The sequence below is a fragment of the Varroa destructor genome, unplaced genomic scaffold (assembly GCF_002443255.2).
Source record: "Varroa destructor unplaced genomic scaffold, Vdes_3.0 BEIS01000003.1, whole genome shotgun sequence".
Classification (NCBI taxonomy): Eukaryota; Metazoa; Arthropoda; class Arachnida; order Mesostigmata; family Varroidae; genus Varroa; species Varroa destructor.
Window position 1 is genome coordinate 10,431,512 of NW_019211456.1, and position 16,786 is coordinate 10,448,297.

Consider the following 16,786-nt stretch of genomic DNA (forward strand, 5'->3'; position numbering starts at 1 on the left):
TAAATTTAATGGTAAAAATTCAGGCCATAATCATTTATCAAAACGATGTCAAATAAGGCATTGATTAAAATTCAGCAATACCATGTCCTCATAACTAGCTTTTTTGTGGTGCTTATTTAACGAGGCAAATAAAGTCGCCGAGCCGCCCAGAGTACTGTGTTCATCAACAAAGAAAAGTCGGACGGAATAAACGAACTATACTACCAGCCCGAATACAGGCAATGCGCATATGCGCTGCGCCATTTAGACTTTTTTTTCTGTATTAACTTATCTGTGCCAGTCTGCAGGTGATAAGAAACACCATTGACATGATAATACGAGATTTACAAGCTTCGCCCCGTTAATATTACTTTACCTGGTACATGTATACGTAGCATATAGAAATATGCTACCGTACAATATCGTAAGTCAGAGTAAAGGTTCCACAAACACTTGCAGTCAACGAACGCGATAGGCATTTCTTGCATGCCGCTGATGATATTGATTCGGACATCGCTAGCTATAAGGTGGTATAACCGTTCCGTTACGATTGTGTACTAAGGCTTTGGCCACTTGAATCCTAGCAAAAGAGCTAGACCTACCCTTTTGTTTAAATGTAAATTTTTAAGCATTACATTTTCTAGCACATTTTATTTTTCATTTCACAGTTCCATATATTCTCTCCGCATTCTGAAATACTATTTTTCTTAGAGGAATAAAGTTAGCGTAGGCACTCTGCTATAGAAGTACATTTTTTGGGTTTACTTAGGTTTTAAAAACGACCAAAAAAATCCGCCTATGTATGGCAGGACTTGAATTTTCCCGCTGTGAAGGCCAGCTGCCGTTGAACGTCACATATGACATGTCAAATTTTAGTCTATATCGAACAGCGCAACGACAAGCTCAGCTACAGAATTACAAACCCTAAGTAGTCATACATTTCTTTGTCCAAGTACGTGACGGATAGCACGAAATTATTTGATACGCGGCTGAGCCAAACTCGATTCAATTCAACCTGACCTTTTAATGTTCTTCTATCCTTCGCTGTTTACTAATTCTGTAATCGAATACGGTGTTAGCATTTTGTATCGAGCTGATGAAACCTGATAGTAGAAAGTGCATTGTTCAAAACAGAAAAAAACAATTGCCACAACTATGTCAGCTTCCGATAGCTTTTCTTAATACGTGAACATACCCGAAGTACGAACTCGTTCATATGAGAGCGTGCCACGATCTAGTTAGGGTAAGTAGAACTGACACCGTCAAATGGCAAGATCGGTAAGGCCGTTTCAACGAATTCAACAATCCGTCGACTGCTGCCTGTCCTCTGCTTGCTTCGCCAAAGGATATTTAGTTAGCAGCAAATTTCGTATGACAACGTGACAATAGCGGCCGCCGGTATCACGGGCAGTGCTCGATCAACGTTAATATAATACATAAATTCCCATAATTTCTCTGACACAATGAGCTTCTAAGTAATTAAAAAAACGTCCACCTATTTCTAGATGAAAAGATACGCCACGACGATACTAATACGAAAAATAACGAGTGCGGTTCAAATGTGTGGAATACACATCACTCTCGAAAATCGCCCGTTCCCAATGTTATTAGGAGCAATGGCTCCTGCCCTAAAACTTCTTCGGAGTCTTTAAGCATGTACGGATCATAAATTACTATGAAAGGAAATTCTTGTTAGCGCTCAAGATAATTAAGTGCGAATTAGTGGCTATTGGTTTCGCGCCGTTTGCGGTGAGAGAAATAAAATTCTATAATACATTGTAAATACGTAACTTAAAATATTTAGCGATTCCTCTTTCGGGAAAACACGTTCCGACTATGAAGGCTCCCGATAGTATTTCCGATTAAACTAAATAATGTGCTTGTAACTTTATAAGCACAACAGTGGAATCGACAATCGGCACACATCATTGTCTCCCCCAACCATTATGTGTAACAACGCTCAATTTGCTTTTGAGGCAGTACTTACAGTGCCGTGCGTTCATATATTAAGACGTCGCATGGAATTCCACATCTGGAGGGCTTTAAAGAGAAACAAGTTCTCCAGCGTTATCTGTTATATACAAAAAAGCGAACTGCTACAGAACTGAAATATTAAGTAGCACGTAACTATACAGCATTCAACGATGGAAAGGTACTTTCAGGAAGACTTTTCAGAAGACTTTCAGGAGGGTGACTAAACCACTTAGCTGTGCAAATATTCCTGCAGAGAATGGACTACCAATTAATTGGTTAGTGGGCTCAAGAAAAGAGCAATCTCCCTTTTTTGTTGAAGTTCTTCCTTGAAACAGGTATGTAACCAACGACAAATCGCGATCCATATTTTTGACGAATTTGCAAGAAAGTTGTTAGAACGTAAAGCCCCAGGAGAGGCTCAAAGCTATCTAAAGCCGTATGTAAAGTTACAAGTTATGATGTTTGCGCACTGGAAGCTTCGTCCAAAAACTTTACAATACAAATTATGGTTTGCACAAGCGTTGGCTAGATGTATATTCTAAATAAACCCTTGGATCTTCGAACTGAAACTATATGCGTAAACGATCGAACGATCTTGGAATGACGCTTACCGGCCGAACACATAGATCCCCTCTGAACCTCTAAATTACTCGCACTTGCTGCCTGTACCAAACCTAACTTTCTAACTAATGTGCAACAATACAAACGCACATGCTTCACCAGCAATAAGTAGATAATAAGATAGAAAATTCTCGATAACGAATCATCCTCGTGCATTTGAAATCGCAGAAACGTTTTCTGTTTCTGACTTTCAAATGAATGTACCGAACGATTTAGTCAAAATAGTTAAAAAACCCTACACACTGTCAGTGGATTAATTTGTCATCTCTGTCGACATTTAACGAAAAATAATCGATTTTGGTCGGAAATCGTTCTGACAAATCTCGAAGAAATCAAGCAGAAGCTCAGCTGGGCCAAAGTCTTGATCTAAAGTGCGCAATACAGGTCTACGACGATTCTCGCACAAGACGCAGGAGCAGCATCCAGATGTTTACATTAGAGACTTAAGCAGACCTACCCGTCCAAGAATTGTAAAAGTGATTGTAGTGTTCATCGTTTTACTCGACCGGTTAATGCTCGTAAATGCTGGTCTATATCCCAAAGCATACAACAATACCTTTGTCATCGGGGCATAAGGAGGATACTATCCATGGTCGTGACATTGAACTGTTTATTTTCCTTTCTCTCACTCTTCCTGATGCGATGCTAATTTGTAGAATAGCAGAGTGGACAAAATCTTGCTCGTGCGTTGATATCACATAATCTATTCGACATCCAAAAATATTTTGACTGCAGTCATTAAGATAATGCTTCTATACATTCATTGTGCATACATAAATAAGCTTTGTTAATAGATTCATATACACGTTACTTGTTCTATAAAACTATCTACCATTCAAGCATGACAATCAAAACGTGTAATTGAAGTTAGATGGTGAGTATTGCTTTTCAGAAGACCTTCCTTCGAAAGTCAGCTTTGATATCATGATAAATCTATATGAACAAAACCTAACGACAAATACGATTTCATATACGAATATGCTTTGCTTGTAAGCACAAACCCAGCCATCCTAGATTTTCAACACTTAAGAATATAATTATTGCTGCGTTTGGATGCTGTCAAATCCACCTGAATTGCATATATAACATAACGAAACTATCCCTTCTGGCTTATTCGTGTACGCATTCTAGTGGGCGCATATGGCTTTAGTAAAAACTGTACAGCGAACGCACAACAGCGACGGCGGCACTAGCAACAACGACGATGATAACAACAACACATCGACATTCGCAAAATGCAATTAAGCTATTCATCCGGCTAGCAAGCAACTTTAGCATAGCCTAGTATGGCCCACAAGGAGCAAATAGCCTACCTCAATCAACACAACCGGCCAAGCTCGGTTGCTAAGTAAGCAAGACGTCAGGGACTATAACCCTCGGCAAGTTAGTCGGCCCCGTTGACCGCGGCGGGTAGCGGACCCGCCGGCGCCATCTGCCTGCCCGACCCGGTAAGTTAACCAAGAATGACTCATGCTTTGGTCAAGTGGCTACGTGCTTCTTCCTTTTAGCCATGTGATTGCAACAGCTCATTTGGCAGTCGCACAGACAGAATATCTCCCCTTCGTGTTTCGGCAGCGCAAGCACCTCCGCCAACCCTTTTCACAACTCCATTTATTTTACTCGACGCTATTTCTCTATCATAGTAAACTAGCTCTTTTAGAAATATTTATACTGTCTTTAGCAGTTGATTAATACTGTTTTAGCGATCAAGTATCTCAACTTACGCATGTCATTTTCAACTTGGCTCTTTGCTTTTAAGTGGCTTGACCAACAGAGTTTTCACTGAAATCAGTTTTTATCATAGTTTTCACACCAACTGAAAGAGTGATTTTTCTCAATATCTATGACGACGCCTGCTCTTTAAGCTGCTATGATCTGGTTTTTCGAAACAACTGATGCGCGTATCGACATGCCATAAACGTGCAGTTTCGCTTAGGAAGAGGCAACGATTTTTGATCCCTATTTCTTTTCTCCTTTTGTAATAGTATTCTGTTGCACAACTGCTGCCCATTGACCCCGCGGATAACGCATCCTGGCTACGAAGTAAAAGTGCGAAGAGCGTTGAGCCCAAATTCTTCGAGACAAGCTGATTAAGCTTTTACGCGTAACGAACAAAAAACAACAACTGTTGCCTTTTATCATACGCGCTGCTTACTCGTACCGCTAACTGCCAGGCAGACAGGCAAACAGTACGTCGGTCAGTAGATCAAGAAGAATACCGACTATAGTTGTTAGAGACAGAGACAGCTGGCTGTTAGATCAATCGTTGGACGCTGATAAACTTTATAAACAGCATAAAAAACAGGTGTCATCCAAACAAAAGTAACGCTTTCTGTTCAGCATCATCAGAAACACCACTATTACCATCTTGCTTTGCAAGTCAATGAGTTTTTTGTTTTACTCGCTCCTGGCGAATTGTTACTTGTTCTATTCTAGTATCTGTTGTTCTCAATAATTTGGATTGATGAGCCAAACCAAAATGAATACGAAATACGCACTTCTTGAGACGCGATTTTGAGGCTTTCGATTAAATTTCGATTAATAAAAACGGTTGCCAGCTTTTTTTAGTGCAGAACATTGCAATTTTCTCTCACTCTCTACCTCCTTCATACTAGAGTAATATACGAAAATGCTGCGATCCGTCTAGGATAGAATAATGATGCCAGTCATAGGCACCATTGGCACTTTGGTACCAGCGAAAATAATTTTAGCAGATGCGAACATTCAGGGTTAAATTGTTAGGAATTATAACCATTGTCGAATCAGGTATCCGCCCAGGTTGTGGTCTTAAAAATCGCAAAATCATGTCAGAAATCTAGGTTTCAGTCGAGCTATTTTTGACCCAATTACCTTATGCAATTTTTTGTGTCCACCGAAATACTAGCCAATGACTAACACTTGACTACAAGCCTTAATTTATTACACAAACTCCGTGACATATCATTTCCTTAAGATCAATTCGTTCTTTGTGTTCATCGGCTTTTTTTTTGAGAACTATGCCACACAATTATGTATCCACATCGAGCAGAAATATTGAATATTAGCGAAAATTAGCTAACGTAAACATGCTAATGTTTATAATCTCAACGGTATGGCGTCTTGAAATAATGATGATAATACACTTTAATGCAATAATACGCTTCTACAAATTTAACGTATATGCGTGTTACGTGATCAATCACAACGTCATAGGCTCTCTGCCGGCAGCAGCACTGACAACAACAGAAAGAAGAAACAACAATATTGTCAGCTGTATATTGTTGGTACTTGACAAAACAGAAAATAGGCGATAGATTCATTCGCGCGAAGACGTGACGAACGGACGCGCACCCCCGATGAACGGAGGTCGAACAGTTAGCAGGAAAGTTTTACGTTTCTAACAATAGGCCAAATCTAAATCAGACACGTACACGGTCTTCGTCAAGTAAATCTGTCTATTATTGCCTGTTAGTGAGCCTTGTTTGTGTCGACTAATACGTATTATACGGCCTTTGGCCGCCGTTGTCTTCCTAACCGCTGCTACTGCTGCCACGACCGATAATTCTGCTCCTCGCTAAGCAAATCGATAACTAGACGCGGCGGCTATTATTGCACTGGCCGCCTCTGGCTCTTGCCATCGTCGCGATTGCTTCTAGCATTGAAACGAATAAAACAGTAATTTCAAGCTAGACTATATAAATTAATATTCTGATATAAACAGCCGCCATATAAATCGAATGCTACTAATACAACCAGGACGGGGATAACTCGTGTCGAGCTGTCATCATCGGATCGATTTCGAGCAAATCTTCTGTTGGTTACTAGTCACTGCCTATACCCCTCGTCCCCTCATTGTAGTAGGATCAGCAAAGCATCATCGTACATAGTAGTACGGTTATATAGTGTAACCGCCATGGCAGCCGCGGCGGCCGATGGTAGCAATGCCGACAACATCTCTTTTCAATTGCTCTGTCGCACTCGTTATCCGTCCGATGCCTGATAAGGAACCGCGTTTGTAGAATAACACTGTTACGTTATTGAAATGTTTGTCGGTTTTACGTTAACAGATATACTATGCGCTCACACGCACACACACACACACACACACACACACACACACACTGGAACACAGAATAGTGTTATAGAAATGTTTGTGTCTGCGTCTTCGCCTATACGTACCAGTGAGCGTATACATGTAAGACATAGATCAATTAATAAAAAAAAAAAACGACGAGGAAATAAGGAAACGAAAAAAAAGCATAAATGACTGCGCAATGGACTATATCATATCATTGTTTTATTATATATATGTTGCTGTCTCTAATTAAACATTACGGTAATCGGCACATCTAGCCAAAACCGTCACATCTACATTATATTATTATATGTATGTATATAAATAGAAAAATATAGTTACATACAGCTAAATATTTTATTGCCGACCGGAGTATATAGTCATAAACTATCGGTCACATACTGCTCATAAGTGACGCTGTTGTACTAGAGACAAAAAAAAAAAAAAAAAGTGCAAACAGACACACTAAACAAGCATTCAAGCAGCAGCGATGTAGCCGAGTTATGGTCAAGTTGCACACGTTTCTAGTACACTTTTGCTGCTGCTGCTGCTGCTGCTGTTGTTGTTGTTGTTGTTGTTAGTAACAGTACTCGCCTTGTCGTCATCGCGCAAGCATTACTCACTCAACACACAGACTGACATTAGACAGGCATAGACGTGAACACGTATGCATGCATCGACATGCCTCAAAAATACATATCCGCGTTCCTCGTTGGCACCCACTTTCCTACTGCTCGCTCTACCTGCAGCCGCAATAACGGCAGTAGCGGTAGCAGTAATAGTGCTGCATGCAGCTGCTACTGGCCGTGGTCGCAGTCGTCCCGAAGATGGCTATTACTGCCACCATGAGCACGTTCGGCCGTCGGTCACTTCGTTGCCTTGCCCGAGCCGCGCTCCACAGGGAGAAGAATAATCAGTGGTAGCTCTATAAAGCAGTGTAACGGGCAGCACCAGCACAGTCACCGGCGGTGAAAGCTCTGTAGTGACACTTAATTGTCACCGCGTTAAGATGAGCAGTAGCAGCAGCAGCAATAGTAGCACTCCGACAGCCAGATTCATTGACAGTGTTTGCCACTAAAAGTAACATGTCGCGCATGTTCGTGCTGTTGGCAGATGCTGGGCATCACTATTACGACAATGGCCGAAGCGACCGCTGCAGCCAATGCTTGCGCGGTTCGCCGGTTCAACGTCAGCTGATCGGCGCATCTCCACAACTCAGTCAGTTAAGCATGCGCTGCGGTGGCGACGTGTTTGCTGGCTGCTGTTGTTAGCTGTCCGGATCGCGTGCGCTTTCCTTCGGCGGCAGCAGTCAGCCGGCAATCGTCATCACCGTTACGTCGCTTATCTGCCGCAAAGGGCGCCAATAATCGTAGTATTGGTAGTGACGCTGGTATTGGTCATGACGGCTATTGTGGGACAGCTCGTGGCTTTTGCTTCCGTCATAAGTGCTAACGCCGAGATAGGCAAGGAGACGATTAAAGCTACAATGACGACGATGGTGACAATGATTGTTATTGACATAACGAACTAGTCATTGTAGAACCTAGGGAAACAGTAAAAACAATGGCTGTTGTACATTCCATACACACAGACACAAACATCCTTCCACTCTGTCTGTTAGACAGAATTAACGATTAATAAAACTGTATCGCGTATGTCCCATAAGCACAACTAAAAGAGCTCAAAGTAACAAAAGCAGCAGCATACTAACTACTATGTACTTCAGCTGGGGTCTAGTCTAAAGATTCGTAACTCTGGTAACTCTGCCTTATCGCTAAGACTTACTGTAGTTCCAATTATTTTTGATGTAGCTTCTGATGCCACGTCTGCCGCACACCCATGGCGGTCAATGTGTGTGTTCTGGTAAGAACACTGGGAAGAAGAAGAAGTAATGTTGGAAAGGTGCAATCAGATCCGTTGCATATACTGTCCTAGACATTTGCATAAACACGAGCAAAACAACGATAACCGATCTCCATCTCGTACAACAGATTTGACGATCCAATGAGCATTAACGCATCTATGGAAAGGTTAACCTATACACTGACAAAATTCGAATTCCGTCATCGGCATCCAGTTATTCCGACTAACTAAATCAAGAAAATGAACATGTAAAAAATAGAAATCATTAGCTGAACGCAAGGCAGAAAGTCGCCTCCGTGAGTCGCATGAAGCTGCTGGTCAACCAGCATTGACACGAACGCCACTGCAACAAATAGCTAGAGTTAAAGCTGCGATCACTTGTCAATGGGTTACCGATTGGCAGATCGCATATTCAGCTCGTAGATGTCGAGGTAGCGCCAAACGAAAAAACCCCTAATACTAGCGGTTTAAATGACCCATCGTTTGCGCTAGTCAACAGCGGCAGCGTTTGGCACTACAGCATTTGTACTTACCGTGTCGTGATATCAATAACTTATAGAACAAACGGACCGCCTTTAAGTACAACATGAACACAATCGGATCAGGTGAAATAAACCTTCCTCCCTCACGCCACCTGCCTTTGTTCAATGTTATCATCGTCGCCAAGACTGCCAACTAAGTTAAACAGAAGTGGCAGCAGCAACCTGGTTGGCCGGTCGGTCACTTTCGCCGCTTCGTTCGCTTGCGATGCTGACGGATCACTTGAAAAATTGCGGCATCTGAAAACAGCTGTTTCTAGACCTATGTCACAGTCGATACACTGCGCCGCGAACGGTGGGTCTGCGTCAGCGACGAAAAAATTGTAGAGCTGCTGCCGTCACCACCGACAGCGCCACCGATTGCTGACGCTATTCGCGTCCGCGTCCGTCCTGGCCCCATCAGAGTTAAACGGAGAATGCACACGATCGAGCAGGATAGCAATGATTGTAGCAATGATCGTAAGGATTATGGTCATGCTGATGATGGTGATAATGATCAGGTGGGAAGTCTAGGAGCCATGGAGGAGGAGGAGCGGCGTGTCCAACGGCACGAGATCATTGACGCCAAAAACAGCAGCAGGAACAACAAATACAGCAGCACACGACAGCATCCGATGGATGAGACGATGCAACAGAACGGAACATAGTCAGATAGAAACAGCCAACTGTGTTATCTGGATACCCGACGAGTGGTGAAAGGTCGAACCTGTGACCGACGTAATAACACAACGTGCACAATCATCTATACGAATTATAAAGCCAGCCGAGACAGTGGCCAAAGGGAGTTATAAAGCACGACTAACCAGTCAAAACACAAGCACACTCGAACTTTGCAGCAATGAGCGATAATAACTGTAATCGTCGTATAATGAACGCTACCGTTATTCAATTGGTATGATAATTTCATTAACTATTTTTAAGTACTATTCACTATTAACAATCTAATATCAGCTTCGTCCTGCAGCTTTCTCCCTTTCCAAATCAACCGGTGTGCTACGTTCGGCTCTGATCAAATAGCTCGTTGTGGAATTATACGTCTAATAACTTAAAGAGATTCGATTATATTTAGGAACAACATCACGCGGGCTACCAGTACTTGGTACTTTTAGAGGAACACAGTTATTCACTGTGATTGATCGAACAATACCATGTCAATTATAGGTATGGAAACAGCCACCGACAATGCTCACTAGGAAATATTACAGATTCAACTTCAATGTAGACTGGAACCGAAAGTGCATGGTCACTGCTCGATATGGTCATCTTCGACGTAAAAGTGATAGACATAAATAAAATAGTAATAATAATAATATTATTATAACACCATGCCGCATTTACATCTATGAGAAGGCGTAGCGACACAACAAACACTTACAGCCGGACCGACTGATAGTAAGACCGCTGGATAAATCATTGAATGCAGAGACTCGTTGGCCCATCGATATTCGTATAGCTAGCGCTATAATTACCTCATACCGTAGTACATAATAAAAGTAGTTTCTTGACGGTTCATCGTGTTGCCACAACGACTACTGCTGCTGTGTTTGCCGCCGCTGCCGCTACTAATTTATGTCCCGGAGATCCAGTGTTAAATCATTAAGAACAGATTACTCACTGACTATCTGCGGACAAGAAATGTGATCACAGTAGCGGCGACTACAACCATAGCAGTTCTCATAGCGAGAGAAGCGATCTCTAGTATGTATTTATCCATCTTTTTTCCTGCGATAATAGTAGCCTGAGGTACAGAGGAAATTGACAAACGAAGCACGACACTAGGCAAGTCAGCTGTTAGTTTCATATTGTTAGGCTGCTGTTAACTAACGACTGGCATATTGGTTCAACAGCTTTGTATAATCGTTACCTGCATAGAGAACTGACAGGCCGGCAGCTCAGGCCCATAGAGCTTAGTAGAGTCCCACCTTTCGAGTATGAAGCTGCCGTCCCGTGCTGTGATGTTCCGTTTAGGTCTATTTATTGCTGTTGTGACCCTCTCTCTGTAGTAGGACGAAAACTGCCACTAAGAAGAGCCTGCAGTAGTGGTACAGGTGGTGGAACCGGCATCCGTCTGCTCACAAACGAAAACGGTTGCACCTCTGTTTTTCTCTTTTTTTCTGTATGTCTGAACATAAACTGTGCATGACGGGAACAAGTTGTCAAAATCGAAATCCGATTCAGTTCAATTTCTTCCAAGACACATGCCTGTCTCTAGCGTCTGTCAGTCGCCTATCAACAACAACAACAACAACGACACCCACGAGCACCACAACAACAGACCACAAATTGACCGTAGTCGACCCTCGCAACATATGAAATAAATACACTACGCTATGCTTTTAGTAGTACTGCAACTGCTGCTGCTACTGCTATTCTATTTCTACTCACCTACATGCGTGAGATGGTCGTGTCCACGACAACAGTGACACACCGCGAGCGTCTTCACACACAACAACACTGCCTCCTCTCAAAAGACTTCTTTTTCGCAGAGCCGCAAAACGTCGCCGCAGCAGCAATCGCGGCAACAGATAAATGCTGGTGATCACGACGATATGCTGGCGGTGATAGAATGTTGTTCGTTGATGCTGGTTTATAGCGGCAAACTATTCAACGTATCGTCCTCCTCAAGCAGCCGCTGCTGCTGCTCCTGTTATTATTATTAGTAGCTGAAGTCGACGTTGTTATTATTATTCTTGTTGCTGCTGCTGCCTCTGCTGCTACTGCTGCTGTTTTTGCTGCAACTAAATGCATCGCAGAAGCGGGTAGCATCCGTCGTCGGATCTACATATCATACACAGACAGATGAATAGATTCACAGTAGTAGTAATAGTAGCAGTAGTAGTAGTATGACAATGGTAATGTCGTTAAGCGAAACGACGACGCTATATGACGTCGCCGTCTAACACGGCGCTCATACCACAGAGATACTGGGACGTTCGGTCTGGTTTCGTTCGCTCAGACGACGACGACGACGACCAACAGGAGAAATCTTGGTGGCATTTGCTGCCTGCTTCGCCCCCGCCCCCGGGATCTCGTGCAATGTCCTTCCGGTCGTCGACGAACTGTACTGGCTTAAGCAGTTGTTCCTGTCTACTGATGATAGGTAGTATAGGCTGTATCGATGTTGAAGTTCTAGTCGCTAGCTAGTAGTCAGCACGGTCGTTAGAGTTTCGGTGGTGTCAGCAACGAGTCGGCGCGTTTCGTTGTTACGATCGCACTCTCGTGAGACATTCCAGTCGACGACAGTGAAAACCAACGGCGGCACTCATGGACAACAACAAGAACGCAGCAGCATCATCATCATCACAGGCGATCGGTGTCGCTTAGACGGGAGGGAAGTTCGACCGATCACGACGACCGAAAACAGCGGCAGCGGCGGCGGCGGCGGCGGTAATGGCCACGGCGTCTAGCGAGCGAGTGACGAGCACCACCATTCGCCGCCTGGGCTATCACTCACAGTATGCTAACCGACCAATAAATAAATAGATGTATATAATAACAATATGAGGTGGTTATAGTCGGTTGTCTTGCTACGCTGCTACTGCAGCACAGTCTGAGGCGACCAGACTAACAGCGGCAGCCGCGGCTCGCTCGTTGGCTTGCTTGCTAGCGCATTGGAGGAGATGGAGGCAGTCCCAACGATTCAGTCAGTCAGCAGCGGCTAGCGGCGGCAACGCTCAGTCGTCAGTTGATCGCTTAATGCACAACAACAACAACCACCACCACCACCATTGCCGTCAGCATCAGACCATAGCACAGCAGCATAGTCGACACTTGTCACACCGTCTCAGACACCTACAGTAAAGAGTGGCAGCAATGCAAACAAACATTATAGACAGACAGAGAGACCTACAGATAGACACAGACTGGAAGAGATAGCACAGCAGCTTGCTCTGCTCCGCTCCCGATGCTCACAGCCGCCGCTGTTCTTTTCGCCCGTCAGACCTAGCAGCAGCAGCAGCAGCAGCAGCGTGACTAGCGTGCTCAGGGCGACCCGCACGAGCCAAACCCAGACAGACGCACGATGGTCACCAACAAACAGCAATAGCACCAACAGGCTCAGCACTGATGCGCGAGCTGTGTAGTCCGCTCACACCGATCGTTTACACGCTAACAAACAGACCGAGCGCTGGAGTCACACACGCACACAGCGCCACTTACAGCAACAGCAGCAAGGCCATGAGCGTGAGCTAGTAACTGGAAAGATTGTTGTATTTTCTCGACGGAGCAGGAGTGCGCCGTTGCTGTCGGAGCCGCTCCAATCGAATTCAATCCAATGAATAGATTACTACGAGTGAAAATAAATGCTGCGCGCTGTGGGGCTGGGCTGTTCGCTGCCGTTGTGCTTGTTGTTGTTTCCTACCGCTCCCAGGTCACTCACACGCCGCTCATTGGCAACCTAGCGACTCTCTTCCAATCTCTAGCTATAGCTAATGCAAATCGCTGCGGTCCACGCCGTATGTCTGCTGCTGCTGCTGTTAGTTCGCTAGCTGTTGTCCCTTTGTGCTTGCGCCGAGTTATTGGCATAGTGGCGCATGGGTTAGAGCGACGACGGCGGTGGAAGCGGCTGCAATAAAGCAGCAGACGAACGGTGGTCGCATGAAACTCGTGTGCGCGGATGGCTGTCGGCGCAAGATGGCGTTCGTTGGGAGACGATAGCGGTGATCAAGGGGTAGCTATCCTACGAGCGCTCTCGACTGACATCGTAATGTCCACAAGACATGCCTCTATACATCGCTTATTTCGTGTTTCGTGCGCGTGTATATACATATATATGATTATACGCTAAGACAGGACTGTCTCTTTTATACATATGATAATCATCATTATAAATATGATAAGTAAAGCCCTACTCGTAGAAGACATTAAATTACCGAATCAGATACCTCAGCGTTTGCGGAATTCTTCAAGTCGAGATATCTCCATGGTACATTTTATATTAGCACGATTTGTAAGCTCAACTCTCTAAAACCCCATAGAGACGAGGTACTTACGTCCAGACGGACACATACTCACCGAAACGACTAAAGCGATCGCCGGTACCTCGTCGCAAAACAACACATCGCACGATTCAGCGACCTCTGGTGACTGTTCCGGCTACTAACCCTGCGCCACTCTTTTTTCGTCATTCACCTGTACAGTCTGAGTGCCATCCCTTACCCTTTCCCTCTGTGCCCCACAACAACAGCAGATCTGCAAGCGCTCTTTACGAACTTTCGAGGCATTTCCGGACTGCGTACAAGAACATGTTTTACTGTCGGCGTTGTTTTAAACCGATAGGTAGCAGTAGCAGCAGCGCAATTGGCTATCCAACAAACCGGCAATGGAAACACTTCTATATTTATTCATTTTTCGTAATATTGTTAGCGAGAAAGGAGAATCGTCGTGTTAGGTAAACACATGGTGCACAGGTTTAATGCAAATAAACAGAGAAACTATGATCTCACTTATTTGGTTTCAACCGAAGCAAACGGAATCAGATTTTCTAGTTGATAGTTACTGCCGATTTTTTTCAACGTCTTAAACTACTTTAAAGCCAAGGTTACAACGGCCTTAATGATTCTAGCTAAAAATGGCAAATTTATTATTTGCTAGAATCAAATCGTGAGTCACACATAAATATAATATTGCAATCTTCGCTATTTTTACTATATTCTATCATTATTAAGCGAATAATAATTATGCTACTAATAACGACATATCATATAACTGTATATATTATAATCGTAACACAAGTATAGTTAGCTACGGTAATGGTTGCTGTCTGATTATAGAGCATTATGCTCTTCATTGCTTTGATTGTTGACACACACGACAATACTCCATGGGCAACGCGTTCAACAACATAGAAGGCTCCCAAAGGACCTTGTTGCACTGCTGTATTCGACTGCATGCTTATTCCAAATATGCATTTATTGTGTTTTGCGTGACATACGTTTTTTTGGTAATTAAAAAAAATTTTTTCATTTTTCCTTTTTAAATAAAGTCGCATTGCCTTTTGAACAACCCATTGATTACGCAATGCATGAAAACAAAATATACAAGTTGTGACATACTTGCGCAGTATGAATGATTATTAAAACATTGAAACATTCGAGAATAGTTGTTTGAGAAAGAGCGGTAAGCAACACAAGCAAACTTGCCTGATACCCAATTATTTAGTTTATTGGTAGCAGAAAAAGTGCAATGTATTGCAATCATGAGCAGACTGTCTAACAGATCGTTAACGAGAGCATCATCCTAATAATTCTATTATACAGTTATAATGTCATAGTGTTGGTATATTTTTAAAATAATAATAATGTCTACTGTGGTCATTCGATTCTTTATCAGTTAATATCGGAATAATTGATAGTATGTTTAGAAATGGTATTAGGATGCATAGATATAGATGTTTTGCATAGATAAATCAGCTATTAATTGTAATCATTTTCGTATCTTCTCTTACTTTCGCAAATATAAAGATTCTCAAATTCTTTTTATATATATTTACACGCCACCAAACTGTTTTGCCCCGCGCCTGCTTCGCTTATAAACACAATTTATTTATTTTGCCTATGTAAAGATAAGAGGCTAATTATATTTTTAATAGAGGTAACGTCAAATAGCAGCTAACTGTTTCTTAATGACCTCTTCCACAACATAGCTTAAACACAGTTTTTGTAGCACGCTGAGCACGCTTGTCTACGCAACACAGTACGCAACACATATACATGGTACATTTGATGATACGACAGCACGCGCAATGCTGTGGCCGTCTAGGCATTTACAAACCCTGATGCGACGTTGGTTTCAAATGTGGAAACTGGAAAATGATGGCTTATGACCAACCAAATTAACGTTATGTTTTATGGGAAGAGGCAAACCTTTAAAGAGAAGAGCATCTGGCCAGTCGGGTCCATCTTCCGTTCAAATTTTTTTGGAGGATGAAACTCACTCATACACCCACAAAAAATCGATCCGACTACTCCGAAAAGTCGTTTCGAACCCAAACATACGTGCATAATACAGTGGTGCACAATACAATTACAGGGCTTTATTTGTGTTGGGTAATTGACCCTGTTTCCGGAATGCACGTATGTCAAATAATTACAGATATTATTCAATTAAGATTGATTTCCCTGAACGTCATTAAGACATAAGGATGTTTCAATTTTTCCGTTTTTTTTTTGTAATAAGTAATTACACGAAGTATATGTCATACACGTATATTTGACTCGACTGATATATTTTGCTCGGTATATTGATCTTCAGATCGCCACCAAAGCATAAGGATTTTTTTAACTTTTTTTATTTATATCTGTTTTATAATAGTTTAGTAGTGGCACTTAATACTCTACATGATTGATTCCGTTTTTGAGACATCATCAAGGTTTAAAGATTTTTGTCTTTTTTAAATTTTCTTTTATTGGATGTAAATAGTTTCATAAGCTATATGAAGGCACACCTATTTGGTATATCCCGATTAACATATCGATTATGTTTCTGGGATGTCACAGAAATTTGAAAATTTTTATATCTTTTTTAATTTCTTTGATAGTACATATTTTTTTGTGTTAATTTTTTAGGATTTTTCTCCAAATATCTATTAAGTAATTTTTTTATACATAAATCAACTTTGCACTTGTCATCGCGATTTTCCAATTGATATTTGTTAGAAACTCGCTCAGATAAGCACTCAATGCATTTTCACCCCGTATCACGTAAGTAAATCGACACGACTAATAAGGTTTCCGTAATTTTTACTCAAAAAAAAAGA

General features: G+C 42.4%; 1 protein-coding gene and 1 long non-coding RNA gene across 17 annotated transcripts in view; one reads left to right on the forward strand and one right to left on the reverse strand.

The window, feature by feature from the left end:
* Positions 1-14,766, reverse strand: part of LOC111246853 (menin-like) — a 28,785-nt gene extending 14,019 nt beyond the window's left edge. For 2 of the 16 annotated variants that reach the window (XM_086984539.1, XM_022797141.2), the window contains exons 1-2: positions 11,416-13,594; positions 10,953-11,098 (exon numbers count right to left, since the gene is read on the reverse strand). The gene's annotated coding sequence lies outside the window, so the exon portion shown is untranslated. Of the gene's footprint in view, positions 1-8,413; positions 8,696-10,894; positions 11,099-11,415; positions 13,595-13,913 lie in introns of those variants that run through there. The other 14 variants (XM_022797146.2, XM_022797140.2, XM_022797148.2 and 11 more) reach the window with 12 other exon arrangements.
* LOC147756507 (uncharacterized) lies at positions 862-5,149 on the forward strand. The gene is made up of 3 exons (XR_015324468.1): positions 862-1,222; positions 3,706-4,022; positions 4,560-5,149. It is a non-coding gene; the product is annotated as an uncharacterized LOC147756507 (long non-coding RNA).
* Positions 14,767-16,786: the final 2,020 nt, after the last annotated feature.